The 22,745-nt window shown below is 44.4% G+C and overlaps 1 pseudogene; it reads left to right on the forward strand.

Annotated features, from left to right (window-relative positions):
- Positions 1-8,489: 8,489 nt before the first annotated feature.
- Positions 8,490-9,572, forward strand: LOC110561247 (glyceraldehyde-3-phosphate dehydrogenase-like; annotated as a pseudogene).
- The last annotated feature ends 13,173 nt before the right edge of the window (positions 9,573-22,745 follow it).

Genomic DNA, 22,745 nt, shown 5'->3' on the forward strand with positions numbered 1-22,745 from the left:
GGAGCTACACACACACACACACACACACACACACATATATATTAATAAAAGAATCGTGGAATGATTAGTGAGTGAAGCCCTGGCTATGTAAGTTGTTAAAAACCCTCACCCCACACAGACACCTGAAGAAGTATGGTCAAAGTGATCCAAAGCTGAACCGGCAAACCTGGATTCTGATCTTGGTCCTGACAACAACTCTTTGAACAAGACAGTTCTTCTCTCTGACCTCAGGTGAAAGCCACAGGGAGGGCCTAAGTGAGGTAGCGATTCATGTATGCTAGACTGGCTTTGAATTCCCTGTGTAGCTGAGAATGATTCTCAACCCTGATCTCCTGCCGCCACCTCCCAAGTGCTGGGACTATAAACGTGTACCACCACACCCAGCTTGATGTAGTACTAAGAATCAAACCTACCGTCTGTACATGCTTGGCTAGCACCGTGCCATTGAATTACCTTCCTAGGCAGACCTGAGTGATCTTGACGAATGTCTCAGCTCCAGGTTTCTAATACACTGACTTGAATTTCATTTATTTCATATTTTGATGAAATTTCTATCCTCGCAAATGAACTGTGCCCCATAGGTCTCTATGGTTTTGGGTTACAAAGGCATTTGCACACGATCTGCCTTTCATGATTGCTTGTGTGGTAAGATGTGGCTCAGCATGCTGGAAGATAATTACACTTCAGGGTGAACGCTCATTTCACCCTGTAAGGTATGAACTTAGGGTAGAACGGAAGCAGCACGCAACTCTCACTACTGATTGCAGATAGGTACTTAAGACTCACGCTCTTAGTACTGCAGAAATCTAGTCACAGGAAGTACAGTGGGAAACAGTGCAGAAAAAGACCCAGGAGCTAGAATGACAGGCATGAGCATGGGCCGGTGCAGTCACTTTCTGGAGAGAAATGCCTCTTTCTGAATGGGGAGAAGATTTGGAAGAGAACACGCCACCTGTTCATTCAGCCTAAAGAGAAGCAGGGCCCAGCTCCTTTGCGAAGAGATTCCTGAGCTGTCCCAGCAGGAATACTGAAAAGAGCAAAAGCTTTGGTCCTTTGTCCTGTGGCTGGGCTACCAGCTTCTGGGGCTGCAGCAGACAGTGCCACAGACTATGGGGCCTGTGGAGCAAGAACTCACCCTCTGGAGGCCGAGAGTGTGAGATGGGTACGTGATAAGGATGCCTTCTGAGGCTGGGAAGGAGAACACAGTGCTTCAAGGGTACCAAAACCTCCCAGGGCTTGGTGGCACTCTGCTGTCCTTTGTCTTAGGGCATCTCCCTGATTCACGTCCTCACTGTGTTCCATCGTGTACGTCTCTGTGTCCCAACCTCCCCACTTTTAGTCATTATGGGTGAGGAGCCCACCCTACTCTTCCATGATCTTAATCAAACCTGCAAAGGCCGTGTTTCCTAATAAGAACACATTCTGAGGTACCAGAGCTTTCCACATCGGAAGTTGGGAAAACATAAATTAATTATAATTAAGCTGAGGACTAGATTCCTTCTTCCTCTACAGGACATGGGCTTTTAAAGAAAAGAGTACTGAGGCCAGGCAGAAAACATAGCTTGCACCTCATGACCTGCTCTGTAGAAAAAGACGTGAGGCAGGTTACAGAAGGGCAGCAACAGGTAAGCACACCTGAAGTAGCTAGTGTTGGGGCTCATAGCAGAGAGGGTTCCAATCAACTGGAAGGCCAGTAACTGCTGCTGGAGACAGCCATCAGCTGAATGGCTGACACTCCCTTCCACTTAGTTATGAATACATCAATACTATATAAAATACATCCAAGAAAAGAGAAACGAAGAGAGAGGGCATCTCTGAGACAAGTTAGAGACCTAAGTCAGTGCTGGCTCCTGGGAGGATATGAGGGGGACTCAAGCAGAGACTCATAGTACTAGAGACTGGTACTAGGCCATAGAGACTGAAGAGGACACCCTTTAACTAGACAAGTCTCCTAATAGGGGAAGGAAAACACCAATCAACCCACAAAAACTTTGAACCAAAATGTACCCTGCCTACAAGATGTGCAGGGATAAAGATAGAGTAGAGATTGAGGGAATGTCCAACCAATAACTGGCCCAAGCAAAGACCCATTCTATTGGAGAGTGCCAACCCCTGACACTATGAATAATACTCTGCTAAGCTTGCAGGCAGGAGCCTATCAGGATTGTCCTCTGAGAGGCCCAACACGGCAACACCTCAAAACACATGTTGAAACTCACAGCCAAACATTGGGCAACACTTATGTGGAGTCTTGTGGGAAAGTGAGGAAGGGGGATGAGCATGAGCTCTACAAGAAGACCAACAGAGCCAATTAACCAAGACCCAGAGGGCCTTGCTGAGCCTGAAGCATCGACCAAGGACCTAGATGCCCCCTACAAAGGTGTAGCTGAGAGGAAGCTTAGGCTTCATGTGGGTCCTCAAGTAAGGGAAGTAGAGACTGCACCTGACACCTCTCTTGCCAGCTTTTTAATCACTTTCCCTTGGCAGGACTGCCAGGCCACAGGGGAATAGGACACATTCAGCCCTGATTCGACTTAATGAACTGGGGAGGATGGGAAGGGAGACTCCCCTTTTCTGAGGAAGAGGAGGGCGGGTGAGGGAAGGAAGAAGGAAGAGAGGGTAGGTAAGAAAGGCAAGGAAAGGTGGGGCTACAACCAGGATGCAAAGTGAATAAAAATAAGTAAATAAAATATATTTTTAAAACACTTCCAATTTTGCATTTATTTTACCACTCAATGCTCTGTCAGTAGGCTCTGGAAGCAGACACTTGTTCTCAGACCAAGTTCCCAAGTACTCCAAGGCCTCTCAGTTCTGGACCACTGCCTTGGTGCACTTTTCATATGGTGATAGTCAGCTGTAGAAGCATCATGACTACGATGCTGAAACATCTGTTCTGCCCACATCACGGGGCTGGCTCTTCAAGGGCCTGAGCAGATCTCATACAAAGTGAATATTCCCGCAGCAGAGCTGGGTGAGAGATAAGCCAGCCTGGCAGACACGGGGATAGATACAGTCTCAGGCAGGCCAGGAGCAAAGAGGAAAAAAGTCTGGTCTGTAAAATTTCAGCCTTTGTTTTCCCTTTTCTTTTCTTTTCTTTTCTTTTCTTTTCTTTTCTTTCAAATAGCAAAATTAACTCATGCTCATTGTCAAATAATTGGAAGATAAAAAGAGACAAAATGTAAAAACCAATCCCCAAGATCTTGAGATAGTTCACATTCTAGGGTGTCCTTTGATTCCACTTACACTGACCCCCAGAGGCCATCTCTGTCCCCCACCCTTGAAGCTAACCTATTATCTCCAAGCCAAGAAAACCCAGGCATGTTTATTAGACTTGAGATAGAGGCATTCTGTGCTTTTGAATCAGAAGTTAAAAATAAAAGGAAAAGATTCAATTCAGTGGAATGCAAGACCACAGCCAGCTACCCGAAACTCAATATGAAGACATAAAATATCCTACATTTAGGTGAGAAAAAAAAACTGCACAAGATGGGGAGATGAAAACTTAATAACACTTCGTGTGAGAAAATCTGGGTGTTCCAACTTATCATAAATAAAACAGAAGCCAATCACGAGACAGCGTTCACAGTATCCAAGCTAAGCCTGTAACGTGTATTATGGTGCGTGTGTACCTTTGTGTGTTCCTTATTTTAAATGCAGAGCGTATTTTTGGAGAGATGTGCAAGAAGCTTCTAACAGTGGTTACATCAAAGTGGAAAGCGGGGGTGGGGAGGGATTCTCTGCTTTTCATTATGTCTTTTCATATGTATCGCTCTTTGCTATGAGTCTGTATTATTTTTATATTATAAACATTGCTTAAATTGAAAGAAAATGTAAGCAAGGCGATAGAAACATGGCTGGGGCTGGGTCAAGCTGTCATCAGTTTGGGGTATGCTGTTTTATTATTTTTATCACAATAACACAATATGACAACATAACAGAATGTTCACAGTACATCCTCAGAGCTGCATCCACAGCAAAGACACAGTTCTGTACCTGGTTTACTCTTTTGACTAAAACAGTGCTCAGGCTCATAGGCTCTGGAATTAAATTATTTAGACTCTATCTCTGTGACCACATGAAATTACACACCCTCCCCCTTAGCCCGATTCACCACTATTGAAACGGCTATTGTGGTGACTCAAAGAGGGAATCACGAATAGGCCTTGAGTGGAGTTCAAGGTGTAGTTAGTGCTCTCTGCAAATATTGGTTATTAAGCAAACTAACACTCAGGCTGTGTCCAGCACATCCCCAGGTATCTATGACGATGCATTATGTCTCATAACACGAGTCTATCATAATTTAACAAATCGGTCTCCTGTTGTTTGTTCTAAAGGTTATCTAGTCTGGCTCTCTGTCTCTGTCTCTATTGCTGGCTCTCTATCTGTCTCTGTCTCCTCTCTCTCTCTGTGTGTGTGTTAGTTTCTTTTCTAGTTGTTATGAGAAAATACATAACTTATTTTATCTGATGGTTTCAGGAGGTCTATTCACATGGTTACTTGGATCCATCATGACAGTGGAGGTTAGTCATCCCATGGCTCACAGAAAGCAGGGTAGAGGAAGGAATTACAGACAAGGTGTATGTGTTAGGAAATATACCCACTTTCCCTCTTTCCCTAGTGATGTACTTCATCCACCTAGTCACCTCCCCAAATATTCACCACCTCCCAAAATAGCTCCACCAGCTGGGGGTTCTAAGCATCTAAAACAAAGACCAGTGAGGAGCATTGGATATTCATATCAAAAACAGTATGTGTGAATTACCAAAAAGTTGAGTTAAAACAGTGCTTCATGGGATTTCATGTGAGTGGCATCACCCAGGGGTCCTGTTAGAATCAGTGTTCCAATTTAGAAGGTATAGAGTGGCACCTGGGACCCTGCATTTTAGAAGTCCACAGATGATGCTATGCCTCGGGTCATGCAACACACTTCAAGGAGAAGAATTGAGAGGAGCTTAGAAAAAACTTCACATGGAAATGGTGTAATAAATGAGATATTGTATCTCTCAATGCCTCCAGATCTTTCAAATGCTGTCACATAGAGCCTGATTCCTGATAACTTCAAAATTCAGACTAATAAATAGATAATGTGGGAAAGTGGAATTTCCCTCCATATATGGAAACATTTCTCCCAGGTCCTGTTGTCAGCTACCATCCTGTGAGCTAGCACCATCAGGCACCACAGCACAAAGTTAGCCCCCTACATCAAGGCAAAGGGAATGTGTAGTTAAATGTCCCCAACAGACAGTACTGGCTTGAAGGGAATTTTCTAAGAAGGTACATTGGGAGGAACAGACTTCTGAATGTCATCAGGAGAAAGCTTTGAGCTCCCATGGGATTCGTCATGCCCATCTTGGGTCTTATTGTGCCTTCTTCACTTACAAGGTGTGGTAAGGCCCTGTCAGGTGCTGGACCATGCTGCCCATGAGTTCTTTGCAGTGCCAGCCTCTTGCCGTCTGCCTGCAGCCAACTGCTTTCTAACTCCAGTTTCTTGGCTCTTGGTCTCTCTATGAACTTGCAGCAGGTCGACTGCCAAGACGGCAGACTTCACTGACAGATTTTTGCTCACCACGTGGCCAGGAAGGATCTGGGCATGTCCTTCAATGGGATGTAGACATCCTGTCCTCCTGCTGGCACAAGCCAGTGGCACCTAAGTTGGTTCCTCTCCTGAAGTGGCAGGCCTGGCTCTCCACCCGTGGAGCAGGAACAGCTGTGGATCTGTAGGAAAGGAAGAGTGTTGATTTCCTGTCCCAGTTTTGCTTGGAAGCTGAGTGGTACCAGGGTCCTTAGGTGGCTTCTGAAGGGCAAAGCAAAGGAGGAAGGCACATGAGGGGACATAACAGGGCTAATGGGGTAACACAGCTTCTCACTGGGCAAGTAGTCATGGGACCTTTAGGGGTGGAGGCATTATGAGCTCTGAAGTCTCTCTGCTGGGTTACCAGAGTGGCCTGATGGCCAGTGATGCCTGCAACAAGACCAATCTTTTCCTGAGTGACCAATTCTTATACCAACTCCAGAACCATCTCACTCATTTTCAACCCAAGACAAAAACCTACCAGGCTCAGCTTTTTCTGATGTTTTGATATTACTGCTGTTTTGTCTATTTTGGCTATTAAAAAAAAATAATCTGTCTGCAAGATTAACTGATGTCATTCACAACAATGCTGACTCTAAATGTAGGTACTGAGAAAATCACAGAGTCCAGGTCTCCATTTGAGGGCACTATCTGAGCATCCTATAATTCAATCCACTCCTCCTCCTGGCTACCCAGAGTTTGCACAGATTAAGGACTTAGCCAGGCAAAATCATCTCATAGAGTCAGTACTAATAATCAAGTGTGGATTTGGAAAAAGAGAAGGGCATGTAGAGGACAGAGAGGAGACAGGAGCAGCCAAGTGGAGGTCTGTAGACCATGATCTGGTCCACAGTAAAAAGCAGCCATCCCTGTGACTGTAAACTGGATGGGGTGGAGGGGTTTCTTTTTCATTGTGAAAATGAGTATCTTTTCCCTTTACTACCAAAGTGTAAGGAAGTGTGCAAAGCCAAACATAAAGAAAATCAGCCTAAGGGGTTTCTTTATCACACACTGTCTTCTTCCAGCTATGCTGCTACAGTGGTCAATGGTCCTATAACCCTAAGCTTAAAGCCACTCTCACCTTGACGGGGGGGGGGGGTGGGATTAAAAATTGTTTCATGAATGAAAGAGAAATGTGAAGGAATGGTGAGAATAACATGAAAACTTTCTCTTCAGTTATCTATAGCAGGAGGAGAAAGATGTGAGGAGAAAAAGATGAAGGACAGTGATCCCCAGCTGACATCTAATTACCTAGCCTGACAGGATGCTGAGCTGAGCTTGTGTGCTGAGCATGATGCCTGCTGGCAGGCAGAACTCTAGCCTGGACCTTGGTGGTTATACATGGGTCACTGATGGTAGGATAAGGAGGAGGCAGACCAACATCTCATTTCATATTCTCTTTCCTTGGATGCTTCATCTGTCCTCTAGCTCTGCCTGGTCCACCTTTGATGATCTTACACTTTATCAGACGGGTAAATGTTGAATTTGGGTAAAAGAAGAGAGGATGTGAAAACGATGGCTCATGTGCATGTCTAAGAGTGCTGAGTGGGACAGACTGTACAGCCCTATTCAGCCGCAGAAAGAGAATAAAGCTAGGATTCCATGCTGAGCTCTGAGTTGAGAAGTGCCAGCCTGATCCTTCCACCCTCTGTCTGCGACTGAGTTTTAGTGAATGCCCTTACTCCTTTTAACACACAAGCTCACTGTGCACTCTTGTTTTCCTTAACAGAATGTTTGCACAGCATTCTAGTTCACACGGCTTCCATGAAAGGTTTAAATGCACTATCAAATGTCCTTAAAGATTAGAGATCATGAAAGGCAAAGTCTTGCACACAGTGTGCCTGGCTTGGTTTGAGGCACCTTCTGACAGTGTGTGTGGGTGAAGGGTAAGGCTGGACAAGGTGTTCTTCATGAGATTGGCCAGTCCAAGGTGCTAGGAAAGAGATCACTTCAGAACCAAGCAATTGAAAATAACCAAGAGAGCCAATAAAAATATAAAAATGATACTGCCTTCATTTTTAATGAGCACAAAACTTGGTCACCCAAGTTTGCAGTGGATTAAATTAATGGATATCATCTGTTGACAATTTCTTATGTTCCAAGCTCCCACCCTAAGTGTGTGTGTGTGTGTGTGTGTGTGTGTGTGTGTGTGTGTTTTATATTAATTATCTCAAGTAACTGCCTAACTCTCCTCTGATGTAAGTATTGGAGTCTCCACATCTTATGTGGGCAAACTAAGGGATAGCTCTAAAGTACCTCCTGCAACCTGAGTCTGCCTTTTCTAAGGTTGAGCCAGGCAAGCATAGGGAATAGGTTAGCAGCTCGGGGCTCAACTGGTTTGGGAGAGTGTACACTTTTCTTATAGTAATCCACTTGGCCAATAGTTTCTTCACCTGAGTGTAGTATGCACACTCCCATACGCATCTAACAACTTCGGCAAGCTTTAACCCTCCCCCCAACCTGCACTCACCTATACATGTTCCAATTTCTAGAAGTTTCACTGAGAAACTTTTAGGGATAATCCCCTAGTCATCATCTTATGCCCATGCATAATTGGTGTACATATGAATAAAACCAGATGGATTGGGGGAAATGCAATAGAAACAATAAATACATGGCTTAATCAAGCAGCCAAAACAAGAACCAACCAAATACTCCCCCTTAGTGACCAGTTGTTTCTTCTCTTGAGTTCCATCAAAGTAAGTTTCAAACAGTAATCAGGGATCTTGTGTTATTCTCATTCATGTGAACCGCAGACAATTTTGCCATTTTATCCATTTCAAATCTGCACCATTGCTTCACTCAGAATAAACGTATCTTGCTTCTTTTACAAATCTGTGTGAGCGCTCTTTGCTCCTCCCTGTTTCAGAGACGGCCGCATCTTTTCAAGCAGTGCCAGCCTCGCCCCACAGACATGATGATGAAGGTCTGAGTGAATGGATTTGGCCGTATTGGATGCCTGGTTACCAGGGCTGCCTGCAACTCTGCAAAGTGGAGATTGTCACCATCAATGAACCCTTCATTGACCTCAACTACATGGTGTACATGTTCCAGCATGACTTTACCCATGCCAAGTTCAACGGCACAGTCAAGGCTGAAAACGGGATGTTAGTCATCAGTGAGAAGCCCTTTACCATCTTCCAGGAGCGAGATCCCACTAACATAAAATGGGGTGATGCTGGTGCTAGTATGGTGTGGAGTCTATTGGTATCTTCAACACCATGAAGAAGGCTGCGGCTCACTTGAAGGGAGAGGCCAAAGGGCCATGATCTCTGCCCCTTTTCCCGATACCCCTATGTTTGTGATGGGCATGAACAAGGGAAATATGGCAGCTCACTCAAGATTGTCAGCAATGCTTCTTACACCACCAACTGCTTAGCCTCCCTGGCCCAGGGACAGGGACATGACAACTTTGACATCGTGAAAGGGTTCATGACCATAGTCTATGCCATCACTGTTACCCAGAAGACTGTGGATGGCCCCCACTGGAAATCTGTGGTGTGATGTAGTGGGGATCCCCAGACCATCATCCCTGCATCCACTGGTGCTGCCAAGGCTGTGGACAAGTTCATCCCAGAGATGATTGGGAAGCTCACTGGCATGGCCTTCCATGTTCCTACCTCCAAAGTGTCTGTCATAGATATGACATGCCAACTGGAGAAACCAGCCAAGTATGATGACATCAAGAAGGTGGTGATGAAGGCATCCAAGGGCTCACTAAAGGGCATCCTGAGCCACACTGAGGACCAGGTTATCTTCTATGACTTTAACAGTGACTCCCACTCTTCTACCTTTGATATCAGGCTGGCCTTGCCCTTAATCTGTAAAGCTTATTTCCTGGTATGACAATGAATTCAGCTATGCCAACAGGATGGTGGACCTCATGGCTTATATGCCTCTAAGAAGTAAGAAGCCCTGGACCACCCACCCCAGCAAGGACATGAGAGCAAGAGAGAAGCCCTTAGCTGCTGAGGAGTCCCTGTCCCAACTCAGCCCCTGACACTGACCTTCATTTCACAGTTTCCATCCGAGACCCCCAGAATAGTGGGAGGGACCAAGGAGCCCTACTCTCTTGAATACCATCAATAAAGCTTACTGCACACACACACACACACACACACACACACACACACACACACAAAATCTGTGTGAGCCTTTTATTTCAGTCCTTTGGGTAAGAGATCAAGAACCTGCAACCACCTGACCCAGACCCCATCTCCAAGATTAATCCCCTGCTTAAAACCATACTATCATAGGAATCCTCCTAGGGAGCATGAACTTTTAAGTGCAAAGAAATACTGGAGCAAGTCCATTCAGATTCTCCTGAAAAAGTCTGTCTCCTTTGGGAACTGTGTAATGGCCCTAGAACCTCTGTTTGGTTTCTGTGGTTGACCTAACTTGCTCTTTCACTGTGAGGCTCAGATAGAATCCTCACGTTAGGTCTTGTGTCTATAACCAAGCACGGGGCTGGAACAGACTTTATTTGGAACTCAGGCTGCCATTACACCCAACTCTACAGTTAGGATTGCCTTGTTTGCTTTTAATTCTGTATGTGCCTTAAAAAATATTTACAATATTGTAATCTATCACCAAACAGAGTCAATACCTGATACTCATTGACTCAGTCCTTCCTTCTGGCTACGAGATTCCTCTCAAAATACCACTTACAATGCAGAAGCATGTGATTGGGTCTCAGTGTAAGATGTATTTGAGAGGGCTAATGTCCCCTCTCAAGCTGGCCTATATGAAAGTTGACACCTGTGTGACTGTCAGAGGAGACTGGCCTAACATTCAGCACAAGGCCCTTTAGATCACTGAGTTGGAACAGGCAGCAAGATGTGGAAGGAGTTGTTGACAGTTTCTTTTGGCAGGTAGGACAGCAGGAAGAAGTGAAGAGGCAGCGATGACTCCAATAGCTGGAATCTTAGAATCCTTGGGTGCAGGGGAGATAAGCATATGCTCAGTGGGTTTGGCATGCCAAGATGTAGACAGACAAACACTGACAGGGAGGCTGGGGCATGGGGCTTCCAGTCTGAAGCCAAGCAATCTCTGGTAGCTGGATACTGCATTTGGGAGTAAGTAGGGCTGGGTCCAGGGATGGGATAAAACATGCAGTTGCAGGTTATCAGGAAGGAAAGGGCAAATACTGGGATCAAGATGAAAAATAAGAGCAATGTCAGGACCCCAGACACAGGCAAGGGCAGGATAAATATCTGAAGGACTTGACCTCAACCTGAGCCTGCCATAGCTCAGAAGTAAATATAAAAATCCAAACTTAGGGTTTTTGCACAGGATGAGGGAAAAGGGGAAGGGACCAAATGATTAAAAGAGAACCCTGATTTGTAAAATAGAAGTGCCTTGGTTTGTTAATTCAGGACACCTGAGGCTGAACTATACCTAAGTGATTAACTCTAAGCCAACAAGCCATAGACCTCAGCTCCTTACAGAGCTGGTGCTTAAAACTGACTATATCCCCAAGGCTGACCAGCTTGTACCTGTCTGTGAGCTCAGCTACTAGAAAAGGCTGATATCCAGGATCCAAGCAGGCAGCCCATCCTGCCACTCTTTTTCTGTCTGATGTGATACCAACTGAAGATCAGCCATCTGTGGAAATCCAATAGACATATAACATAGCTGTGTCAAGTAAATCAATCTTTAATTGACCTGGACCAGCTGTCTCTTCTTCTTCCTGCCTGAGTGGGTGCCGCTCAAGAGCTGTCTGACACCTCATGCCACAATGTCATGGCCTTCCAGCCATCAACCTGGGATTCCACACTCTTTGTGACAGATTCTTCCCCCTGAACTGGAGCATCTTTGAGGGATAAGCATGGCTGGCAACGGTGAGATCCCCTCCACAGAACCACTATGCCATAGGCCAAGAGAAGCCATGTCAATATCTTTACGAGGGTTAGGAATGCTTGCCCTATTGCCAAGAGTGAACAACCCAGAACTTGACTCTCAGGATCTGACATGGATCTAGAAATACTGTCCTTCTTCAAATCCTTCCCATACCCTCATCAGGAAGCTGGAATCCAGGACCACCAGCACTAGTTCTTGAGGCTGTCTTTTTCCACCTGGCTTTGGGTATATTGAAATCCAGCCAAGCAAGAAACAACAAACTGCTGGACACAGGCTATGGACCTTGGATTGGTCATGGCTGCATTCCCATAAGCCCCTCCATCAGGAACTGGTCCTTGCTGCCACAATCCAAGGAGTGTCGCTCTGGAGGGCAAGGCCTATATCGTGACTACCTAAACAGAGTGAGAGTTTAGTACCAAGGAAGAGGACTGAGTGATGGAGGGAGAAGTGAGTGTACAAATAAATGAGTGAAGAAAAGAAACATTACCAAAATGATCTTCTTATTCTAGTTGGCTAAGGACGTGTATCCAGAAAGACATTTTAAGTCTTTGCTGCCAACAAGCAGATTTTATAAAATATGGGTGTGTCCTGATGGCATAATGGTTGGTAATATTTATAAGCCACTGTTACCAGATCATTATAATGATCATAGTCCTTCCTGTCAGCCTCTCCCCTAACTGACTCTTGATTAAAAAAAAAAATAGTATTGACTGAGTGAGATTTAAATCCCAGGCCATTGAGACCACTGCAGACATGACGGCACTTGGGCAACACAGAGGTTGAGGTAGTCATGACCTCTGGAGGAAATGCGATGGATTAACCACAGCCAGTGGTGGCCACAAACAAGGCCATCCATGGAGCACTGGCTGCTACACTCGCTTACTGACTTTCATGAGATCCAAGCCGGCTTCGCTTCAGGCTTTGTGCCCTGTATATGTCACCCCTGCACTGTCTCATCCCCAAGGACAACATGCCCTACTTTGACTACATTGTCATCTACAATGTTCTTGGCCCAGAGGGGATTGCCGGGGGAGCAGTTTTTTTTCAAGCTTTTGGCATTTCCTTTACTGTCCTCAAGGCAGTGGAAATAGGAGTCTGCTTAAGCCTTTTCAACAGAAATTGTAAAAATGGGGGCCTCTGAATTTTCTCTCCTCATTTCTTAAGTGCATCCTAGTTTTCTGGTGTCATATAGCATGGGCTAGTTCGGCAGAGATTTTTATTAATGCAAGTGTCAGATTGTTGGGATCTAGCTTCAAGTCCAAGTAGGTGCTGTGTCTGATGGAGTTGCTTGTAACAGTGACTCTGGCTCATTTAAGGTGATATTGTGCCCTCATTATTTCTCAGAATGTATGCTCTCTACATTTCCCCAGACAATGGACCTGCAATTATTTCCAGGGTAACTTTCATATCCTTATCCTGATTATTCATTTTACCCCCCATCCCCAGGCCATGTAGAGTTCAAATCTGGCATATTCAGGGGACAGCGATGAGATGGGAACTGAGTCAGCATCGCTTCTGTAGGACACAGGCATGAGGGAAGTATTTCGGAAGGGCTTGGAGAGACACCAGGGATCACAGATGTCCTATCTCACTGTCACAAGCCCCATCCACTCATGTTTGTGGTGGATAAGGTTGTAAATTATTTGGCCACAAGCAATGAAAGATTATGCATGTTATAGGGAGATTTCTGTTGGTCACTTGCTTTCAGCTATCGGATGTTCCCTTCCTCCCTCTTCCTTTTCCCTCCTCCCCCTCTCCTCTTTGTAGAGCATGGCTTGCAGTGCAAGGCTGTCCCCGCACTGAGTCAGTGTCATCTCAGGTAAACACAGTACAGAACTGCTGTATCTGCTTTGCGTCCCTTTGCTTACACATTCCATTTGGGCCATGACCAATTCCACATACCCCGAGGGCCTGCTGCCTACAACTAATTTCTGAAACCAATTTCTATATATCAGCTGAGATTTTGCTGCAACAACAGAAACCATTTCCGGCTGGCTTTAAGCAGGAGGAGAAATACCAAATCCCCAGGGAGGGGGAGTCTGTATGTAATTAATCAGAGGCTCCTGGGGGAGCACACAGAATTGAGGCCTGAGAGGCTTGCCTTGGATCTCTTGGAGACAAGGCTGTTATATTCATGTCTGTTGGGTCACCTTCTCAGACAATACATGCCAATCTGTCCTGCTCCTTTAACCATAGTCTGGTAATTCTCGGGCTATCAGATGTGATGGGGCTTTCGTGTACCACGTGTCCAGTTTTGAGAGGACTCTGGGTTCCTTACCAAGAGCAGCAGCAGCAGAAATTGGTGTCTGTATGAAAAGCTCACTACCCCTCTACCCAGCCCAACTTGTCTATCTCCTGAGACGTCTTCCCATTGTGTCCATGGGACAGGGAAGAGTGGGGAGCATGTCCGGTCAGGAGGGGGAGTTTTCGGCTCTGAGACTGTAGTCACAGGGACCCTTGGGCCACTAGCTGTCGCCATGGCAGCGTGACTTCCTGAATACTGTTCTTCCTCAGCCTTTGGAATCTCCTGCGGCCTCTTCTACAGCACAGTTCTCAGGCATTGCAGGGGCCAGGAAGGGAGAGCAAGGGCAGACTTCAGCCTAGAAGAGTGGTGGAGGTTCAGGACCTCTGCTTTCCACTCCCACTGGGAAATATTTGGAAGGAGTAATTCCATTTTCTGTTTTCTACTGGGCAGAATGAGCCCTGGATAAACACTTGGCAAGGAGGAGGCTCCAGCAGGGAGCCCTTTCATCACTTGCCTACAGACCCTCTCTAGGGAGGGCTGAACCTTTTTTTTTTTTTTTTTTTTGAGTTCTCTGATAGTATCGCATTTCCTCCTAGCTGGAAGTGTGAAGACTCACTGCACTGACAATGTGCAGCCCCATGGATACAGCTCAGAAGGAACTGGTCCCCAGGGAGCTCTACACTGTGAAGGACAGATAGGCAGAAAGCTCCCGTTGCTCAGCCTGCAGGAGTTTTGGGAAAGCCATCCGACAGGAAGAGATCTGTGCCCAGAAGTCCTGGGTTTCCAGAGATCTCTGGTTGGGGGTGGGTATCAGTTCTCCTTCATTGTGACCAAATGTCCATCTTACCCTAGAACAGGATCGGCTGCCAACACCAACCTAACCTCTTTCCAGAGCTACCGTAAATTTGTGCAAATAGTGTTAATTAGAAACAATTAGAATCCTCTCCAGAAACTCACTCATGTTCACCTGTCTTCATGTAGTCGGCAGAGCCCCTCATTGCATCTCGATCATCCAATATCATTGTCCCTTTGCACCTGATTCCCATGCCCTTCATTGTTTATGTACTTTTAAATGTCCTCTTTAAAGCCCTCTTAACTCTGTCCTCAGCCTCTTTCCCCAAGAGAACTGGCCACTTTCTTTGTGCCTCACCTGTTCCATATTTCCGTCAAGGCGCCTTAGTAATTATTTGTTTAGCCTCCTGCCTTCTCCGGTAGATTACAAAATCCTCCGGGGAAGATAGCACATCGTTCACCCCCGTGCAACCTGAGGTTCTGGCATCTTGATGGGAAAATCATTCGGAACACTTACTGAACAAATGGCTGTCCCTGTGTGCTCAGGACAGCACCTGATCAACACTGGGTACGGGAAGTCTCGGGAGTGTGGACTTGCTCCTCGGGAAAGCTCCATCCATGTCACCTGCTTTATAGAGCCTCGTCCAGTTTGTGTCCTGATGCTAATTTATAGATTTTTCTAATGGTCTCAAAGCTTTCGCTTTCGCTGGGAAGTGTCACCAAGTCCTCTCACACTGCCTCTGCTGCCTGAGAAGAGCAAGTTGGGAGAAGAGTGTCACTGTTTCATTCCCACTTTTAGTGAAGTCTAAATTTGCAGAAGCCAGGTGTCAGAGTACGTTGGGAAGCAACATTGTGTGACAGAATGAAATAAGGAGAGTAGTTTGGGGCTCAGGACTTTCATGGCCACTTCACTTTCTGACCAGAGGTTTTAGCAACCATCAATGGGGCAAACCTTCCCACAGCCTTGTACAAACCTTAATTGAGAAAAACAGGTGAAAGAGCTAACAGCAACTGCCTACAGTAGGTATCTGACTATGTCAAATGCAAGCAGCTAAAGGAGCTGGCTAAATGAGAATTTCCAGGAGGCATCTAAAAGTAAGAGCCATGTAGGAAGATAAGCAACATGGACTATTAAGGAGGTATTGGGATGCCATGAATGCCTTCTGCTTTTAACTAGCCCCCTTCTTCCCCAGCAAATGTCAGAGTTCCAAACACTTCTGGAGAGTGACCAAACTCCCATTTTTCTAGAGTAGCTTATTCTGAATAAGAGATGGCAATGCATATATTTCATTTGCTTCCTGATGCTGTATTAGAACACCACAGCCAAGAGCAACTTGGGGAGGAAAAGGTTAATTTCAACTTACAGTTTGTAGCCCCTTACTGAGGGAAGCTAAGGCAAAGACTCAAAGCAGGAAGCTGAAGGGACTGAAGCAGGGGCCATGGAGGAATGCTCTCACCGACCGGCCTGTTCTTCAAGGCTCGCTCTGCTTGCCTGGGAGTGGTGCCGCACTTTATGGGCCAGCACTCCCACGTCAAACGTTAATAAAAATTAAAAAATCCCCACAGGATTACCTGCAGGAAATCTGCTGGAAGCATTTTTTCAACTGAGGTTCCTCTTCTCTGATACTTCGAGCCTGTGTCAACTTGACAGAACCTTAGTAGGACAGCATATATGCATGCATAATATACAGCAATTCAATAGAAATGTGCCCAACCTCTAACAAAATTCATGTATGAGGATAGATCACAACATAAAACCAGATACATTGAACCTGATAGAAGACAGAAAGGGAAACATCCCTGAACACATTGGTCCTGGAGACAACTTTTGGGACAGACAGCACAGGGACGAAGATCAATAGTTATTAAATGAGATCTCATGAAATTGAAAAGCTTCTGTAAGGCAAAGGACCCTGCCAATAGGACAAAGCAGTAGCCTGCAGAATGAGAAAATATTTTCAGCAACTCCACATCTGATAGAGGTCTAATATCCAAAATATATAAAGAACTCAAAAAAAAAATAGATGTCAAGACCCCAAATAATCAATTTAAAGGATGGGGTACAAATTTAAATAGAGAATTCTCAATAGAAGGTTCCCAAATGGCAGAGAAACACACAAAGAAATGTTCAACATCCTTACCCATCAGGAAAATGTAAGTAAAAATAACTCTGAGATTCCATTTTGTACCTATCAGAATGGCTAAGATCAATAACACAAGTGACAGCTTCTATTGGTGAGGATATGGAGCAAGGGGAATTTCTCCTTGCTGGTGGGAATGCGAACTTGTACAGCCGCTATGGAAAACGATATGGTTGTTCCTTGTGAAACTGGGAATCAATCTACCTCAAGGCCCAGCAATACTGCTCTTGGGCATATACCCAAACGACAGTCCATCCTACCACACTTGCTTAGCTATGCTACTGTGGCTGTATTCATAATAGCCAGAAACTGGATACAACCCAAATGTCCTTCAACCAGAGAATGAATAAAAAAAAAAAATGTAGCACATTTACACAATGGAGCATTATTAAGCTGTTATTTTTTTTAATGACATCATGAAATTTGCAGGAAAATGGATGGAACTACAAATAAATAAAAATAAAAAATCATCCTGAGTGAGGTAATCCGGACCCATAAAGACAAATATGGTATGTATTCAACTTGTAAGTGGATATTAGCTGTTAAGTAAATGATAACCAAGCTACAGTCCACTAACCCAGAGAAATTGGGTAAAGAGGAGAGCTCTGGGTAGTGGGAGGAATGCATGGATCTCCCTGGGAAAAGAAAATAGAGTAATTTTTGTGGATGTACTGTGGATGGATGGGCATGAGAGCCAGAAGTTGGAGAGAAGGGATGGAGGGAGAGAGTGCAGGGAGAGACAATTGGCATGGGAAATGTTAAGGGTGCATGGAAACCTGCCACAGTGGAAGTCTCGTGGAGTCTATGAGGATGACCCTAGTGAGGACTGCTAGGTATGGAGGATAGAGGATCTGAACTGGCCATCTTTTGTAACCAGCCAAGGCTTCCAGCCATGCGATAGGGTAGCATTCAGTCAAGTTGTTGACAGAGAAGGTCCCGTGGAGATTCCTAAACAAGCCAGGCTGATGCTAGGACAGAGTGTTGCTCTCTGAAAACTGACAGCAGCTCCGCATTGCCAAGGACAACTTCCACACAGCTCGCTGAACATGCAGAGGTCCATCTGGGGGCAGCATGGAGCTTTCATCCCCAGTCCTAGTCTCTTTGGTATGAGAAAGTACTCTGCAGGTTACCTACAAAGAAACCTGGACAAAAATCCAGCCACAAAACTCTCAATCTACAATCTGTTCTGCCTGCAAAACTTGCTGAGGGCAATGGTGGCACGAAACGTGTGGGAATGGCCAACCAATGTTTGGTTTAACTTGAGGACCATGCTGTATACTTCCTGGATGGCCAAAAGCCTGAGACTGGATATTCCAAAGACCTCAGGTAGGACCAAACACAATTAGAAAAAAAAATCTTAATGCTATTCTGCTATACCCATAGATTTTATTTTTTCTATTCCATTCCATTCCATTCCATTCATTTTACTTTTGTCCAAACTTCTTCTGGCACCAGATGGGAACCGGTGCAGAGATCTATCTCAAGCCAAACAATATGCAAAGAGTCTAAATTGAAAGTCTCATTAGGTCCCTCTCCTCAGAGATTGGAAGCAGGGGAGAAAAGATTGCAGGAGTCAGAGAGGATGAAAGACACCAGGAGAACATAGCACGCAGAATCAACTAAGCAGGGCTCACATGGGCTCACAGAGACTGAAGCGGCCAGTGTGGGACCTGCACGGGCTTACACCATGTCATCTACATATATGTTATGGCTGCTAGCTTGCTGTTTTGTGGGACTCCAGCAGTGGGAGCAGGAATGGTTCTGACTCTTTGCCTGTTTTGAGGACTCATTTTCCTCCTATTGGGTTTCCTTGTTCAGCCTTGCAACGAGAGCTTTTGCCTTGACTTATTGTATCTTGTTTTGTCCTGTTTGGTTTTCCTCTCTTAGAGGTCTGCTCTTTTATGAAGAGGAAACAGAGGTGGGGGGTGGACCTAGGGGAGGTAAAAAGGTGTGGAGGATCAGGGAAGAGTAGAAGGAGGGGAAAACTGGTCAGGATGTATTCTCTGAGAGAAGAATCTATTTTCCAAAATTAACTAATTAATTAATTAAAAAGGAAAAAGAAAAAGACTATTCATAGTGATGCTGTGCGTGATGGCCTGAAATTGACAATACTCAGATGACCAGCACAGAAGCTGGAATAAAGAAACCATGATGTAGTCATACAATGAGATATTGTACATCAGTGAGAAAACGTGCTACACTTTATGCTAGACATGGATGAATCCCAACCCTCCAGTACTGAGTGAAAGAAACCCAGAACAAAGGACTACATGCTCTGTAACTCTATTCATACGGATTTTGAAAGCGAGTGAGTTACAGCTACACTGTTAAAAATCAGGATCATGGTCACCTTGGAGGGAAGATTGTTGACAGGGAATGCGGAGGGTGGCTTCTGAGACACCCACTAATAGTCTGTGTTTTCTCACGACAGAGGTGACATCCGAATGTCTAAATTGTGAGGCAGTTATGATTTGTGCTCTGATAGATGTGGATTTTATATTTCAGTTTTAGAACTTCTACTAAAATATTGCCACAAATACATGCAAAAGGTGCTTCATGGCAAGCCCTTCAAAACAATGGTTACTGAGGATGCCTGAGTGAGACCTGGAAATCCAGTGCCATTCTAGGAGAGATTGAAGACAGAGTCAATTCCCACACCCCAACACAATGACTCTCTCTCGTTGCCTAAAACCTGCAGAGCCTTTGTGGATGGATTCTAATTCTAGCGTTTCTTTGAATATGCATTCATTTACAGGCTCTGGTCCTTGCAAAATATTTTCCCTTGGAATTAGAAAAGTATGCCCTTTTCCTAGTATATCTCTTGAACTTTGAGAAGTTAATCTCTTTTTTCCCAAAATTTTAGACCCACCATCCACTGAATGAAACTATAGTTGATGCCCACTTTGTTTTTGATAAGCTGCAGGCCCCTCAGTCTAAACAAGCACTGTAGGAATTCCATCACCTCTGACTGAAAAGCACAGGAAAAGATAACCCAAGACACAACCATAGAAGCATGAATTGATCTTTTTATCAACTGTTTATACCAAAGACAGAAATCAAACCTGGTCCAAATAGTACAACCTCGGTATTGATCCAAATCTCTTTCAGAGACTTTTAAATGCAAAAACAGGACTGCAAGGAATGCCTCTCTTACAAAATCATCATGCGCAAAAAGTATTTGTGCCCTAGATCTTTCCTAATAGAATTAGATGATGTGAATTTGTGTCTGTTGGCTGAAACAGAAAAAAAAAATGGCCACTCTCTACCATGTGATGACATAAGACATGGTATGTTCAGGCAGGTTTGTATAAGGCAATTTCTGTCACCCAGAACCAGGAATCACTAGCTATGCCTGTGTCAGTTACTGATGCTTGGTGGACACGACAGCCATTTCTATTCCCTCTCTTTGGCTGTGTTTTACTACAGAAAAGGAGTTAAATAGCTTCCCATCCTCCACTGTGTCTAGAGAGTGTCAATCTGCAACTATAGCCAATGAGCCATTGTGGAGAGAAGATCTAGAATGTTCGGCAGTGTGATAAACTTCCAAGAGAGTAAAATTATAGCAGTCTACTACCGATGGTGTCAACATAATCTGCTTCTACACAGGCATAGTCTTACGACTTCAAGGGTCCCTTTATACTCGACTCATGATGAGCATCTCGAATTAAGTGTCACGTTGGTAGTACCTGGGGAAAACAGAATGAGAAAAGCTATCAGTTGTAGAGGAGAATACCAACAAAACTTTTGACCCAAGATTTACTCTGCCTACAAGATATCCAGGGATAAAGATAGAGCAGAGATCGATGGAATGTCCAACCAATGCTTGGCCCAACCGGAGACCCACTCCTTGAGAGAGAGCCAACCCCTGATACTATTAACAATACTTTACTATGCTTGCAGGAAGAAGCCTAGCACAGCTGTTCACTGGGAGGTTCCACCCAGCAGAGGATTGAAATAGATGCTGAGACTCACAGTCAAACAGTGGGCATAACAGGGAGTCTTGTGGAAGTGTAGGGGGAAGAAAAGAAGAACCCAGAGGGGATAAGAACTCCACAAGAAGACCAACAGAGCCAACCAACCAAGGCGGAGACTGATGCACAAACCAATGACCATGCATGAATACGACCTAGGTACCTTACCCATATGTAGCTGATGGGTAGCTTGGACTTCATGTGGGCTCCCTAGAAAGGAGATCAGGTGCTGTCTCTGACATGGACTTTGTTGCCTGCTTTTAGATCACTTCCCTCTGGCAGGGCTTCCTCACCAGGCCAAAGGGGAAGAAGATGTGATCAGTCCTGATGCAACTTGATGTGCTGGTATGGGTTACTGGGAGGGATTTCTCTTTTTTGAGGAGTAGGGGAAAGGTTATAAGGGGAAGAGAGAGGGAGGGTGGGACAAGGAGAAAAGTAGGGAGGGGGCTATGATCCAGATATAAAATGGCTAAATCAATCAATCAATCAATCAATCAGTCAGTCAATCAAAAGAGAAAAAGTTTCCTTCCCAGAATCCTAAGTCTCCCCACTGCAGCTCTTACAGGAAGACACAGGAGCGTTCAGAAAACACATTAACTTTCAGAAAAATCATGAGTGATACTGGACCTGTAGGTCATAGAAAGTGAGTCTAAAGGAGCTTGGCCAGGAGCTGCGATGCCAGTGAAAGTCTCTCTTTCTAAACTCCATTCACAGCATTCTCTCTTGTGCACGCTCTCTCTCTCCATACATGTATATGTGTTATTATACATTGTATGTAATATATAATAGAATATGTTATATATAATGCATATATATGTTATTATATATCTTATGATATTTATAAGTTATTTCCCAAATTTAAGACAGCCCAAGAAATGTTTCATGTTATTAATGGCAGATGGTGTTTCACTTTGAAGGACATATTCTGTATGATCTCCCACTTCATCCCTGATGGGATCTAGGCCATGACTTTTTAAACTTTTTCTTTTCATAATCCATCCAAGAAAATTCTACATGACCCCAGGTATAAAATGGATATACAAATTGAACATCTACTGGTAATAAATCATAAAGACATTTAAAATATTTTTGTTATAAACATATAATTTTACCATTTATTGGAAAACTTAAAATTTGCATATTAATGAGATGTGTGTGCTTTTTAAATTTTTACAGAGAGGATTAAATCTTGGCTAGATAACTGATAGTGCAGAACATAGACCACCTTCAACATTTTACAGATTTGATTGGTATTTTGATAACATAATTGTCAATGTGACGACCACAGCTTCAACTAAATACTCAGTACAAAATGGCTGAAGTGTGTCTAGAGTATTTTCAGAAATTCTTGGAAATTCTGCCCTAGTCCTCTGGTCAAGACTTTTTAAATCATATTTTTATGAAACTTGAGTCAACAACTTAGCAGTAATTTTAAAAATCAAACTCCTTAACTGAATTCAATCCAAAGATTTACAAATCTAACATTTACATGCTGAGGAATGATGGAGGGAAATATTAAAAGCCTTTGTTTTTCCACTCCCAAATCACTCTGTTTCTGTAATAGAAAAAAAAAAAAACTGGGCACGTGCAATAAAAGAATAAGAATTCCTACTACACAACAGCCTCATGTTCAAGCTGAGCGTTTCAGGCAGACATCATCGGCGTGCTCTGAACAGCGCAGAGAAAAGTGTGTACCCAGAACCAAGGCAACAGTGAAGTCCTGCGATACCACATTGGTAAGCGCTGCTGGGAAAGCCGAGGATGTGTCGTGTGTTTGATTTTGGATTAAGCTTTGTTTGTTGAGTGTTCATAAAGTTTTTACTGCCGTCAAAGTTTTAATGGCCCCTCCACATTCAATTATATAACTTCACAGGGCCTTGGCCCTCAATTTAAGAAGCCGAGCTCTAGATCATAGGTGTCCTATGACATGCCACAGAGGCAATAAGTTTCCAAAATTTTATGGGACCTATCTCCAATCCTCAGGCACTAATATATCTTTCAGAACCTCTAAGGTGCCTGGCGCTTTAAGAACAGCAATTGGTGACTGATGTGTTGTTTGCTGGAACTGATAGCTCTTCAAAGGGCAGATAGCAAGGAAGGTGTGCCTGGCAGGGGAAAAGGGAACCATTTTCTTACGGTCCTTTGTTTAGTAACAGAGCCTTACA

The sequence above is a fragment of the Meriones unguiculatus genome, chromosome 6, assembly GCF_030254825.1.
Source record: "Meriones unguiculatus strain TT.TT164.6M chromosome 6, Bangor_MerUng_6.1, whole genome shotgun sequence".
NCBI lineage: Eukaryota > Metazoa > Chordata > Mammalia > Rodentia > Muridae > Meriones > Meriones unguiculatus.